The sequence below is a fragment of the Phascolarctos cinereus genome, unplaced genomic scaffold (genome assembly GCF_003287225.1).
Source record: "Phascolarctos cinereus isolate Bilbo 61053 unplaced genomic scaffold, phaCin_HiC Scaffold_3;HRSCAF=262, whole genome shotgun sequence".
Lineage (NCBI taxonomy): Eukaryota > Metazoa > Chordata > Mammalia > Diprotodontia > Phascolarctidae > Phascolarctos > Phascolarctos cinereus.
In genome coordinates this window covers 224439631-224451853 of record NW_027555736.1, presented here as the reverse complement: position 1 = coordinate 224451853, position 12223 = coordinate 224439631, and the positions used below count along the sequence as shown (strand labels likewise).

Below are 12223 nucleotides of genomic sequence, written 5' to 3'. Positions count from 1 at the left end.
TCGATTGAGATTCAAGAAGGGCCCTGAAATCCAGACGGAAGTGGAGCCTGGAGGGTGGGTGTGGGTGTGGGTGTGGGTGTGAGGGAGAGAGTAGGGCTTGGTCTTTGGGAAAGGAACATATTGCTGTCCTGCTGTGTTCTCCTGGACCGTGGCCTTCTGGGCAGAAATCTGAGGGTGGCACTTCCTGTGGCATGATTCAAAGCCTTATGGATGGCAGCCCTTCTTCAGCCTTGGGCCTGGGGAAAGGGCCACAAGGACAAGCTGGCAATGGTTTGGAAGAACTGTTGGCCACTCTGACAAAGTAGATGAGGATGGCCCCTAGGGGTCTGGTCTTCAGTCATGGTGCTGTCCTGCTGTCAAACCAGGCAGAAGTTCCTGCTAACTTTTTTTGGGGAGGGGGTATCCCTAAACTAAGGAATCCCCAGAACTCTCTGCCAAGACACTTTGAAGGGTGGGGGTGGGGAATTGGTGTTCTCCTCTTCCCACAAGCTGCCTCCTTAATCTACTGGCCTACGAATAAGGCTGTCAGGCAACGTCACTGTCAGTACTCACTGGCTCACTCCTGGTAGTTGTTTGAAGGCCCTGTTGTCCCCTCGGCCATCTGGAGTGTTGAGCAGAGGAAGGAGTGGGGGAGGCCCTCACTTACCATCTTTCACCCAGAAGCTTTCAAACAGACATCATATGTCATCCTAGCACTAGTCTCAGGGGAAGGATTTGCAGTTTGGAGATATTAACCTCCTATCTTATAGCTGGGGAAACTGAGGCATGGAGGGAGAAGTGACTTATCTAAGATCACAAATTAAAGCTGAGACAGAGCTGTATCTTCCAGACACTGCTTTGTCCTTTAGAGGAGGAGAATGCTGCTTTTTCTCCTCTCCCCTCTCCTCCCCCTCAGTTCTGTCCCACTTAACCTGCTGCTGTATAATACTGGGTGGGGCTTATGTGGTTCCTGGCCTCCCCATATCTCTCTTTGATTATCTCTGAAAATAGAGAAAAAGTTGCCAGCTTCCCAGGCTTGCGTAGAGCCTTGAATGTTTGTAAATTGTTTTACAGAATGAATCAGAAGTTATGAGTGCCAGGATATCTTATTTATTATGAATACTTACCTAAGATGATGGAATAATGGTGCCTTCTCTCTTAAAGTCGTGAGAAGGGAGGGGTCCAGGCCAGGATCTTACTATCACTTTGCCCTGGATCTGTCTTCTGATCTCCTGAGCTGGGGTACTTACTGAGATAATGGTAGGTGCTTGCTAAGGGTGAGGAAAACTGATTTTCTTATTCAACCATCTCAGCTCAAAAGGAAAACTCAGGAAGTATAGAGTTCACCATCTGAGGAAAGAGCTAAGGCTTGAGGTGAGCTGTTTTAGAGTGTGCTATTCCCTTGAGGGGTACATGTCAGTCATACTGTTTTCTTTCACTGACTCAGAACTTGTCTTCCTTTTCTCCTTTCTAGCAGACAATTATGACAAATGATGACTGAATTTGTAAACAGGGCCTATTGAGTCTGTTTGTGATAAGGCCTTTAGGATGACAGATAAAAGCCTTAGTGGCCTGTCCATACCCTTTCAAATCAAATCTAAAAGGATGTTATGTTTGATCCTGGAGGTGGTAAGGATCCCCTGGCGTTATTGAATATAGGGTGATATGATCAGACCTGAACTTTAGAAAGATCCATCTGACAGAAGAGTGAAGGATGGAGTGGAGTGGGGAGACACTTGAGGCAGGAGGTCTATCAGCAAGCTCTTATAATAGGCCAGAGGTAAGGTGATGAGGGGCTTCACCATTGTGGTGGCATCATCAAAGGAGAGAAGGTGGCTTATTGGAGAGATGTTGCAAGGGTGAAGTCAATACGCCTTGGCAACAGATTGGATTTGGGAAGTGAGAGATAGTGAGGGCATACGGGAGAAATGTTATGAAGGTAACATCCAGTATAGAAACTCTCTCCATTGATTTAGATCAGCACCTCTTCTGTGATGTGTAATCTTAGAGAGTTTCCTGGGCCAGTGAGAGGGTAAAAGATTTGCCCATGGTCACACAGCTAGTAGGTGTCACAGTCAAGACTTAACATAAGTCTTCCTAATCCCATTGGTGGCATCCACCATTCTATGCTGCCTCTCTCTCTCCCTACTGATTTACACAAATAAATACATGCCTCATAGCAGAATTTTTCAGCCTTAAAAATATGTACACACTTAGAAATCGAGTAATGCTAGAAAGTTCCCCTTGGTGTAATCCTTTCAACCTGCCCCCCCAAAACCCTGTGTGTCTTTCCTTCTTCTTGCTATTGCTGTTTTCATGTTCCTCTGTTCATGCCCCCATTTGGGGTTTTCTTAGCAAAGATATTGAAGTGGTTTGCCATTTCCTCCTCCAACTCATTTTATGGATGAGGAAACTGAGGCAAACAGGGTTAAGTGACTTGCCCAGGGTCACACAGCCAGTAAGTGTCTGAGGCCAGATTTGACCTCAGGAAAATTAGTCTTCCTGATTTCAGGCCCTGGCACCCTATCCTAGCCCCACCTAGCTGCCCATGTTTTCCACAAGGCAGGTATAAACCTTGCCTCACTTGGCTCTGGTATTGATCTAAAATCATAGAATTTCAAAAGTAGAAAGTCCATTAGAGATTCAACCCCTTCATTTTACAGAAGGGAAAATGATGCTCGAGAGGTAAAGCCACTCAGTCAATAAACATTTATTAAGTGCCTGCTATGTGCCAGGCACTGTGCTAAGTAAGCACTGGGGATGCAAAGACAAAATACAGCCCCTGCTCTCCCTGGTCTACTAGGGGAGATGACATGAAAACAATTGTGTCCAAATGATGTGTAGATAGGATAAATGAGGGTGGTCTGGCGCTATGACTAAGGAAGTCTGGAACAGGCTTCTTGGTAAGACTTTAGCTGGGACTTGAAGGAGACCTGGGAAGTTAGGAAGTATATATGAGGAGGAAGAGTTCCAAGCAAGGGGTAACTTATCCAAGTTCATGTAGCTTTTTGTGACAGAAGCAATACTAGACACCTGGTCTCAAGGTTCCCAGTCTAGGGCTCTCTCCAGTTGCCCATTGGTGAGTCAATAATGAAACAAGAGATGATCGTTTCTCTTCTTAGCACTGACCTGCTTGTAGCTCTGTATCACTCATTACCAAGAGGCAAGCCCATCAAAGCAGAAGTACATTTCTACCATCTATTGCTGGTTATTAACTTGTTTAAAAAGGAAGTATCTCAGAGGGAAGAAACCAATGCTATCCATTTCCCTGTGACTCATATCCATAAAACAAAACCAGATATCCTGGTTTTGGCTTCATGGAGAGGAGCAAAAAGCAGCCTTCATATCCTGTACAAATGATAGCAGCTTATGATACCTTACATGGGCAGAGCATCTGGCATGATCAGAAGATACCAGGAATTGATTGATCAATCTGAGTGATTGATAAAGAATTCCAAATGAATAAGGAGTTACTATAAATGCCAATTTTAAGATGTTTAGACTACAATATAATACACCCAACACTCAAACTAAAGTAGCTTAGTATGGTAGATAGAGTGGCTTTAGAATCAAGAAGGCCTCTCTTCAAGTCCTGCCCAAAATGTCTGCTGGCCAAATTACTACAGGCAAAAACACTTAACCTATCAGTGCCTTTGTAACACCATAAGTGGTAGACAATTGCAGATCTACTTTGGAAAAACGAATTTCCTCACTGGACAACAGTGAAATCACAGATTTAGACCAAAAAAAAAAATTAAACATTCAAACTATACTGACATGACAATAATAACACATTTATATTTAGGTATGAATTTAGTGTAAAATCCTACTTATTGTTCAAGTCTTAGCTGAACTAGAACCACTTCTGTACAGCCTTCACAAATCTACCCTCATTGCCCTACCTGGTAGCCAGAAGTGATCCCTCTCTTCTGTAAACAAGCTTTTTCCTCTGTTATTCCCTACCCCCATTAGAGTGTTAGCTCATTGAGGGCAAAGAGCCAGCCACCATTGTATATCACATAGTTGTCAATTTATGTCTTTTGAGTCATTGTTGGTAATGTGATAGAATGTTAGACTTGGAGTCAGGAAAACCTAAGTTTTTATCTTGCCTCTGACACTCATAGCTGTGTGATCTTAGATGAGTTGATTAAGCATTCTGGGCCTCAGTTTCCTCATCTGTAATATAGAGATAATGATACTTGTAATACTGACCTAGACGGGGTTGTTGTGAGGGTCAAATGAGTGAAAGATTTTGCAAATTTTAAGGCACTATTTAAATGCCAGGCATGATTGGGTGTTGTTATTGTTATTGAATTAATATGCTTTGGGTTTAGTGGCAGCAGAAGAAACTCAGGCCCTTTGAGAAGCAGTATGTCATAGAAGAAGTCTAGACCCAATGCCTCATTGGGCAGATTAACATAACCTAACTCGAAGGACACAGTTTGAGTGTTAGGTATATTTAATTGCAGTTTAAGTCATGTATCTATCCATCATGAAAGCATAGTCATTTGGTCCTTTTTTAAAACTACTGGTCCCAGGGCTTAGTCTAAAAATCCCAGGTAGTACAAAAAAAACATGGAATTTTGTCAATGGATCCATGATTGAATCCTGGCTGTTTGATTTAGTACCTCCTACTTTTGGTAGAATGTAAACTCCGAGGGCAAGGATGGCATCATTTTTGTCTTTGTATCACCACTACCTAGCATAGTGTCTGGTATGCAGCAGGCACCTAATAAATGATTGGTTGGTTTAAGGCAAGTCAGTTTACCTCTTGGGCTCAAGTTTCTTCATCTGTAATCTTTGGGGATTGAACAAGTCCCATAGGATCATAGACTTGAGATGGAAGGGATATTAGAAGTCATTTTGTCCATTTTATAAGTAAAGAAATTTAAGCCTAGAGAGCTCAGGGAGGAAATAGGAGAGTCACAATTTGAACTCAATTCTTCTGACTCCAAATTCAGTAATATCTCCCCAATATTCCTAAAGCCCTTCCAATACCAAATTTTATGATTTACTTACTATTCTGGGAAACAGCAATACTATGCTTAGGACAAACCTCTGTCCCCAAGGAAGGAAATGTATGTCTTCTCATTTGGCATCCACTCTGGCAAGATCAATGAGATAATAATTCCGAATTTGGAGACAGGCCTAAGATGGGGCAATTGTCTTGGACCTTCCACAGGGAGCTGCTTCCTCTCTAATAGAAACTTAGGTTTGAATGTTCCCATCACCCAGCACAATACCTGGCACATAGTAGGTACTTGATAAATGTTTGTTGATTGCTTGATTAGAATCACCCCAATGTTTAATAAGGAAAGGTAAATGGACTTCTCCCTAGGTATGCTCTGCCTTCATAGCCCCTGGGTAGCATTCCCTATGGGGATCTCTATTCCCTGAAAGGCTGCCTTCAATGGTCACTTCATAGGATTTAGGGCTGGAAGGAATCGTAGCAATCATCTATTCCAGAGGTTCTTAAACTTTTAAGTATCATAGACTTCTTTGGCTGGCTGGTAAAGCTTCCTGTCCCCTCCTCGGGGGTGGGGGGAATGTTTTTAAATAATTGAAGGACATGCTAAATTTCATTTAGAGGTTAGTGAAAATAAAGATGTAATTTTTTCCATTCAAAATCATGGACACCTTGAAATCTTTCCATTGAGCCCTTAGGAGTCCGAGAACCCTAGGTTAAGAGGCCAACCTAGTCCAACCTCATTTTACAAATGAAGAAATTGTGGTTTAGAGGGGAGAAAGATCACACATCTAATAGCAGGATTTGCACCCAACTCTCTTACTCCTACTGCCTTGTTCTTTCCACTAGAGCAAACTGCCTGAGCCTCTAAGCTGATTTCACTGGGCTATGATTGAAAGGGGGAGAGAGACACACACAATGATTTTCACCTACTACCGCGGACGTCTGGTGGACTCATGAGCTTATTATTTCGTCTCAGTGCCTCAGTTTCCCCTTTGTAGGGCTGCTTGGGGAGGTTGGGAGGATGAATGAGATAATGGATCTAAAGTGCCTCGAGCTCTTTGCAGAGAGAACGTGGTGCTATTACTTCCAAGAAGCATTATGAGCCACTAAACTGGACTGAAAGGAAATAAATGTTATCATCATATGAGTGCTTAGGGAGAGTGCGCGTGTGGCTTTGCAGTGAGGTCAGCAGATATTATGGCACGTTTTGTCCATGTGTTGTTCCATCATCGTTCCCATCATCTCCCTTATTAGTTGTTACAAACCAAATTCATGGATCAATTCTCTTTAACACCACAGGCTGGTTTAGACAGTAAGTAATCCATTCTCTAGATTGGGAAACAAAGGTCCATGAAACAATAACAGCTAGCATGTACATAACACTTTACATTTATTATTTCATTTGATCCTCACAATAATCCTTTGAGTCAGTGCCATTATCAGCTGCTTTTTACAGAGGAGGAAACTGAGGCTGAGACATTGCCGACTGCTCGAGGTGACAGAGCTAGTGACTGAGGCAGGATTTGAACTCAGGTCTCACTGACTTCAAAAAGAGGATTTGTGCATGATACACCCAAGTGCAGGGCAGCGAGGCGGTGCAGTGAATAGAGCCCTGGGCTTGGAATCAGGAAGACTTATCTTCCTGAGTTCAAATCTGGCCTCAAACACTAGCTGTGTGACTTTGGACAAGTCATTTATGCCCATTTGCCTCCGTTTCCTCATGTGTAAAATGAACTAGAGGAGGAAATGGCAAACTCCTCCAGTATCTCTGCCAAGAAAACCCCAAATGGGGTCACAAAGAGTCAGAAATAACTAAAAAAAACGGAACCAGAACAAAACCCAAGTGTAAGAACAGCGCTAAACAACTCCCTTCGCCTGCCCCCGTCTAAAAAGAAATAGTGATGTAGTTACGTTTACAGATAAGACATGTGTATTAAGAGCCAATTGTGTAAAGAACGATGTGCCAAGAGGTGGAAGAGTATGGGCGTGGGCAGCATGCAAAGGTTAGATTAAATCTCAGTTCCTGGACTCCGGGAGGTCACAATTTACATCTGTGATTTCCTTTGATCTTTGCAATAATCCTGCTGAATAGGTAGCGGTACTTTTTTGGTGCTAATTTTGCAACCAAACTAAGGCTTAGGGTGGGTTTCAGTGACTTTCCAGTGGTCATGCAACTAATAGCAAAGCTTGGATTTGAATTTGGATCTGTAAGCTCTCAGGTCCCTTCCAGTTCCGTACATGGAATCAAGAAGACCCGGATTCAAATCCTGTCCCTGCTACTTACTCGCTATGTGCCCGTGGGCAAATCACTAACCCTGTCTCAGCTCCAGTTTCCTATTTGTAAAGTGAGGCTAACGATATTTGTAATGCTTATCTCCTAAGGTGGTTGTGAGGCTCAATAAGATTTATTCATGTAAACGTTAAAAGTATCATATCAATAAGAAAAGGATGAGACCTGTCATTTCATTTATGTAGTGGACCTTCAGGTAAAGAAATCCCCTCTGCAATGTATGTCTACACCTTCTCTGCAATCTGTAGTTCTAAAGAGTTACTTAGGACGCTGAGAGGGTCACGCAGCCTGTATGTTTCAGAGGCTAGAATCAAACCTAGGTAATACTCTTGAGGCCAGCTCTTTTCATGCTTCCTCACAATCGATGCTTATCTATTTCAGCCCTTTCTATTAGAAAGTACAGTGAAAAAGTACTGGATCTGGAGTCAGGAAGCCCTGAGATCAAATTGAACTCAGACACTTATTTGATGTGTGATCCTGGCAAGTCACTTAACCTCTGTCTGCCTCATTTTCCTCAACTGTAAAATGGTGATGATAATAGTAGCATGTGTCTCCTAGGGTTGTTGTGAGGGTCAAAAGAAATAATATGTTTTAAGTGCTTGGAACGTGTTTAGCACATAGTAGGTGCTTCCTTCTTCCCTTCTGAGCTGATTGGCTCTCTCTTTCAGTGGGTCCCTTCTTTGGGGGTTGCCTTTTTAGGAGGTCCTCCTGGGACTTCTGTACATGAACCCTTTTGGACATCACCTTATTTTGACTCCTGTTCTGGTATAGGTTCTGTCAAGGGCCCAGCAGCTCCAGGGAATTCCCCAGTTGCTGTGATTTGTATCACTAAACAAGCAGAAAGATCGAGGGTTGGCTCAGAAATCCCACAGGTCATTGTAAACCCAGCTGATCCCAAAGGAAAGTTGGAAAACAGTTCAAAAGACCTAGCTTCAAATCTCAGCTCTGCCATGTGCTGGCTATGTGACCTTAGACATTTTGTTTCTCTGTTATATGGCTGACAAGTTGTAGGCACATATTAGGCATTTAATAAATGCTTATTGATTGACTGGGTTCTCTAATACACTTAGCAATTAGTACTGTGTATTACTGTTATTGTATTGAATGAGCCTACCGAGGAGAGGATGACTTGCCCAAGGTCTCACAGATAGCAAACCCCAGAGCTGAGATATGGACCAGAATGTTTTAAAATTAGGAGAATCAGAAAGGTATAGGAGACAGTGGACTGGAAGAGGAGACAAGAGAGCTAGATTCACCAGTGACTCTCTCATTTTCCTTTCCTTTGACCTCATTTTTTCATATCTAAAACAAAGCAGTTAGAAGAGTTGAGTGCTAAACAATGTGGTAAAAAACAAACGAAAACCCGCTGAAGTTGGATGAAGAGAATTAGGTTCCAGCCCCTGCTTTGTTCCTCACTACCTGTGTGACTACAGATAGATCACATTCCTTTTCAGAATTTCAGTTTCCTCATATGGAAATGAGGATAATAATATTTTCACTACCTACCCCGAAGGCTTGTTATAGGGAAAGTACTTTGTGAACCTTTAAAATGCTGTGGATAGGAGAGCTCTCATCCCTTCTAGCTCTGATGTCACACAAATCTGTGAGTCCAGATCAGGCATCTTCACTGGCCTTCCCCATGCCTGGAGGGCTATCTCTTCTCATCTTTGCCTGCAGACTTCGCTGGTTTCTTCCAAGTTCCAGTTAAAATTCCACCTTCTACAGAAAGCCTATCCCAATCCCTTTTTAATTCTATTGCCTTCCCTTCCCAATTTGCCAGTACACAGCTAATTTGTACACAATTATTTACATATTGTCCCCCCCTTCTCCAATTAGATTGTAAGCTTCTTGAGGGCAGGGACTGTCTTTTGTCTTTCTTTGTATTCTTAGCTCTTAGCATACTACCTGGCACATAATAGGCACTTAATAAATATTTATTGACTGATTGATACCTCTCCCCTGTCCATATGTGAATTGGCCAACTGCTGGAAGGATTAGGTCATTTAACAATGCTTCTAATGAAAATATGGGTTACTTTGATACTTAGAGAAACATACAAACATTAGAGCTTTCATTAAACTCTTAACTATGCGTCAGGCACTGTGCTAAGAACTTGGGGCACAAATATAAAACAGGAAGAGAGTTTCTGCCCTCAAAGAGCTTATATTCCAGTGAGGGAAGGCAGTATATCAAGGGCAACCAGAAAGGGAGGAAATGAGGTATGCTGGATGCAGCATGGTAAGGAGACAGCCAGGAAGTAGGGTGGAGACCTGGTGCCCAGAAAGTTACAGTAGAAGCTCACCTATCATGTGCAGGGAATCTAGTATCAGAGTTCAAGTTTCTGGTGGGAGGGAGGTGAGGATGGTAGCCAGATAGAAAGTAGCATGGTGAGGAGATGGCAAGGAAGTTACATTGAGGCTTAGTAAAAGCTCGCCTTTCAGAGCCAGGGGACCCAGAGGAGTACAGTGTTATATCAGGGGAGATCCATCACTGCAGATCACAACCCATTCATGCTGTCTTACTTTGTGTAACTCTTACCTGTGTCATTCTGTAAATCCGCAATGCAGGGTCCACCCAATGTGATGGCCTTCTTCTAATTGTATTAATGTTTTTGTTGTTGTTGTTGTTCAGTTATTTCAGTCCTGACTCTTTATGACCCCATTTGGTGTTTTCTTGGCAAAGTTACTGGAGTGGTTTGCCATTTCCTTCTCCAGTTCATTTTACAGATGAGGAACTAAGGCAAACAGGGTTAAGTGATTTGCTCAGGGTCACACAGCTGGTAAGTGACTTGGGCCAGATTTGAACTCAGGAAGATAAGTTTTCCTCACTTCAGGCCTTGTGCTCTATCCATCTAGCTACCCCTTTCTTAACATTACATGGATGCCAATAGGACATGCAGGCTTTCTACCAGTTACCCTATGTTATGACTAAGCTTACCTCCTTTTTCTGGCCACACACTACTTAAGTACATTTAAAGAGTTCAATCAATGAACATTTCTTAAGTGCTTACTCTGTACTTAATACCTGTCAGTCTTCGAGCAAATATGGAGATTCTTCTGGACTATGGATTTGGTTCTAGTGTCGGGGTGCCCATCATCAGGGTCATATCATTGTCTTGGAGAACTTTTCACAGATGGAGCAGCTGATAATGAAAAGAAGTAGGTTTGGAGGACCTGGGCTGATGTGTCTGCAGTTTTTCCTTGAAGATTACCTCTTCCTCTCCTTTCTCTGTCATTCCCATGAGCTGCCAGAAAATCCTTCTTGATGGACGTAGAGCCCAATTATGAGAGAGCCAGGCTTCAGCCATCAGACACCAAGGATTTCCATTTCATGGCCAGATGCAGACTGTGAAAGCTGAGCCAAGACTAGCTCATGGCCAAACGGAGAGGGAGGGCACCAGAGAGCAGGGGGAACACCCTCTCCCCAGATTTGCTGTTTGATGTGCTGGGGTAATTGATCATAGGATCATAGTTTTAGAGTTTGAAGGGACCTCAGGGGTCATTTGGTACAGTCCTTCATTTTTACAGTTAAGTAAACTGAAGCACAAGGGAGTTAAATCATTTATCCAGTCGTATAGGTAGTAAGTGTCACAAGCAGGATGATGAAGTGAAAAGGGTAGTATATGACTCAAAAGACCTGGTTTTGAGTCTCGGGTCCCACACTTAACTAACTGTGTGATACTGAACAAGTAATTTAATGTATGTTATTATTATATTATTTTATCATTATAATATAATTATTACAACATATTATAATTATAATGGATATTATTATTACTATTACTAATTCTATTGCTATTATACTTAACTTTCCTTAATCTTAATTTTCTCTTCTATAATATGGGGATAATAATTCTTGTACTACTTACCTCACAGTTGAGGAAAAGGGGAAGGGAAGATAATATGCATTTATGAAGCACCTACTGTGTGCCAAGCAATATACTAAGTAGTTTTTTATTTCATCCTTATAACAACCCTGGGAAGCAAAGTTCTTTTATTATTTCTATTTTACAGTTAAAAAAAATTGAGGCAGACAGAGGTTAAGTGACTTGCCCAGGGTCACATAGCTAGTAAGTGTCTAAGTCTCAATTTGTACTCAGATCTTCCTGATTCCAAGTCCTTTTTGATTCCAGCACTCCATCCACTGCATCACCAACTGCGTAAGGCAGGGTGTCCCAAAAGTCTTGTTGCATCTTTAAACTTCAGTAACTTAAAACTGCAATAAAACTTTTGGGACGCCCTGTATTAAGGTGGGCTTTGATGATGAGTCAGTATGATTCAGGGAAAAGAGTTGTGTATTCTTGTTATATTTATGTTGAATGGATCTGCTGAGGACCAGAGGGGATGACTTACCCAAGGTCTCTCAGATAGCAATATACAGAACATGGTGCTATATTCTTGGAGAGATATAAAATTTGGATGATGCCTGCCCTGATGGGGCTTATGATCTAGCAGGGTCAATTTGACAAAAAACACAGACAGCTGTAACACCAAGAACTGCCTAAGTACAATAGAGGGCCCATTCTACAAGCATTTAGTATCGAGCACCTATTGGGTACTGAGTTAAATACTGGGATTACGAAGACAAAAATAAAATTGCCTCCACTTTAAGAGCTTATATTCTGTGGGAGAGACAAAAAGTATACAGATAGCCATATACAGCCAGGACTTGATTAATACAAATAATGAATTCTCCAGGTGGTCACATTATTCTAATTCACACTGTATATTTCATTTGGGCTGGAACCAATTGCCATATTTTGCACAATTATAACTTCAAACAGTACAAATTTGAACACATTGCAGGGGATTAATTATTCATCCTCGTTGGGACTTGTATGATAACTATATCTGTAAAAAACTATATGAATATATGTTTATAACTATGAAAACCATAGAAAATGAACACAAGGTGATTTGTAGAGGGGGCACTAGCAGCTTGGGAGATCAGGAAAGGCTACAGATAGATGGTAATATTTGAGTTAA

At 42.0% G+C, this 12223-nt stretch overlaps 1 protein-coding gene across 5 annotated transcripts in view; it reads left to right on the top strand.

Annotated features, from left to right (window-relative positions):
- TMEM63C (transmembrane protein 63C) overlaps nt 1–12223 on the top strand; it is a 132365-nt gene that overhangs the window by 11220 nt on the left and 108922 nt on the right. The window lies entirely within an intron of this gene.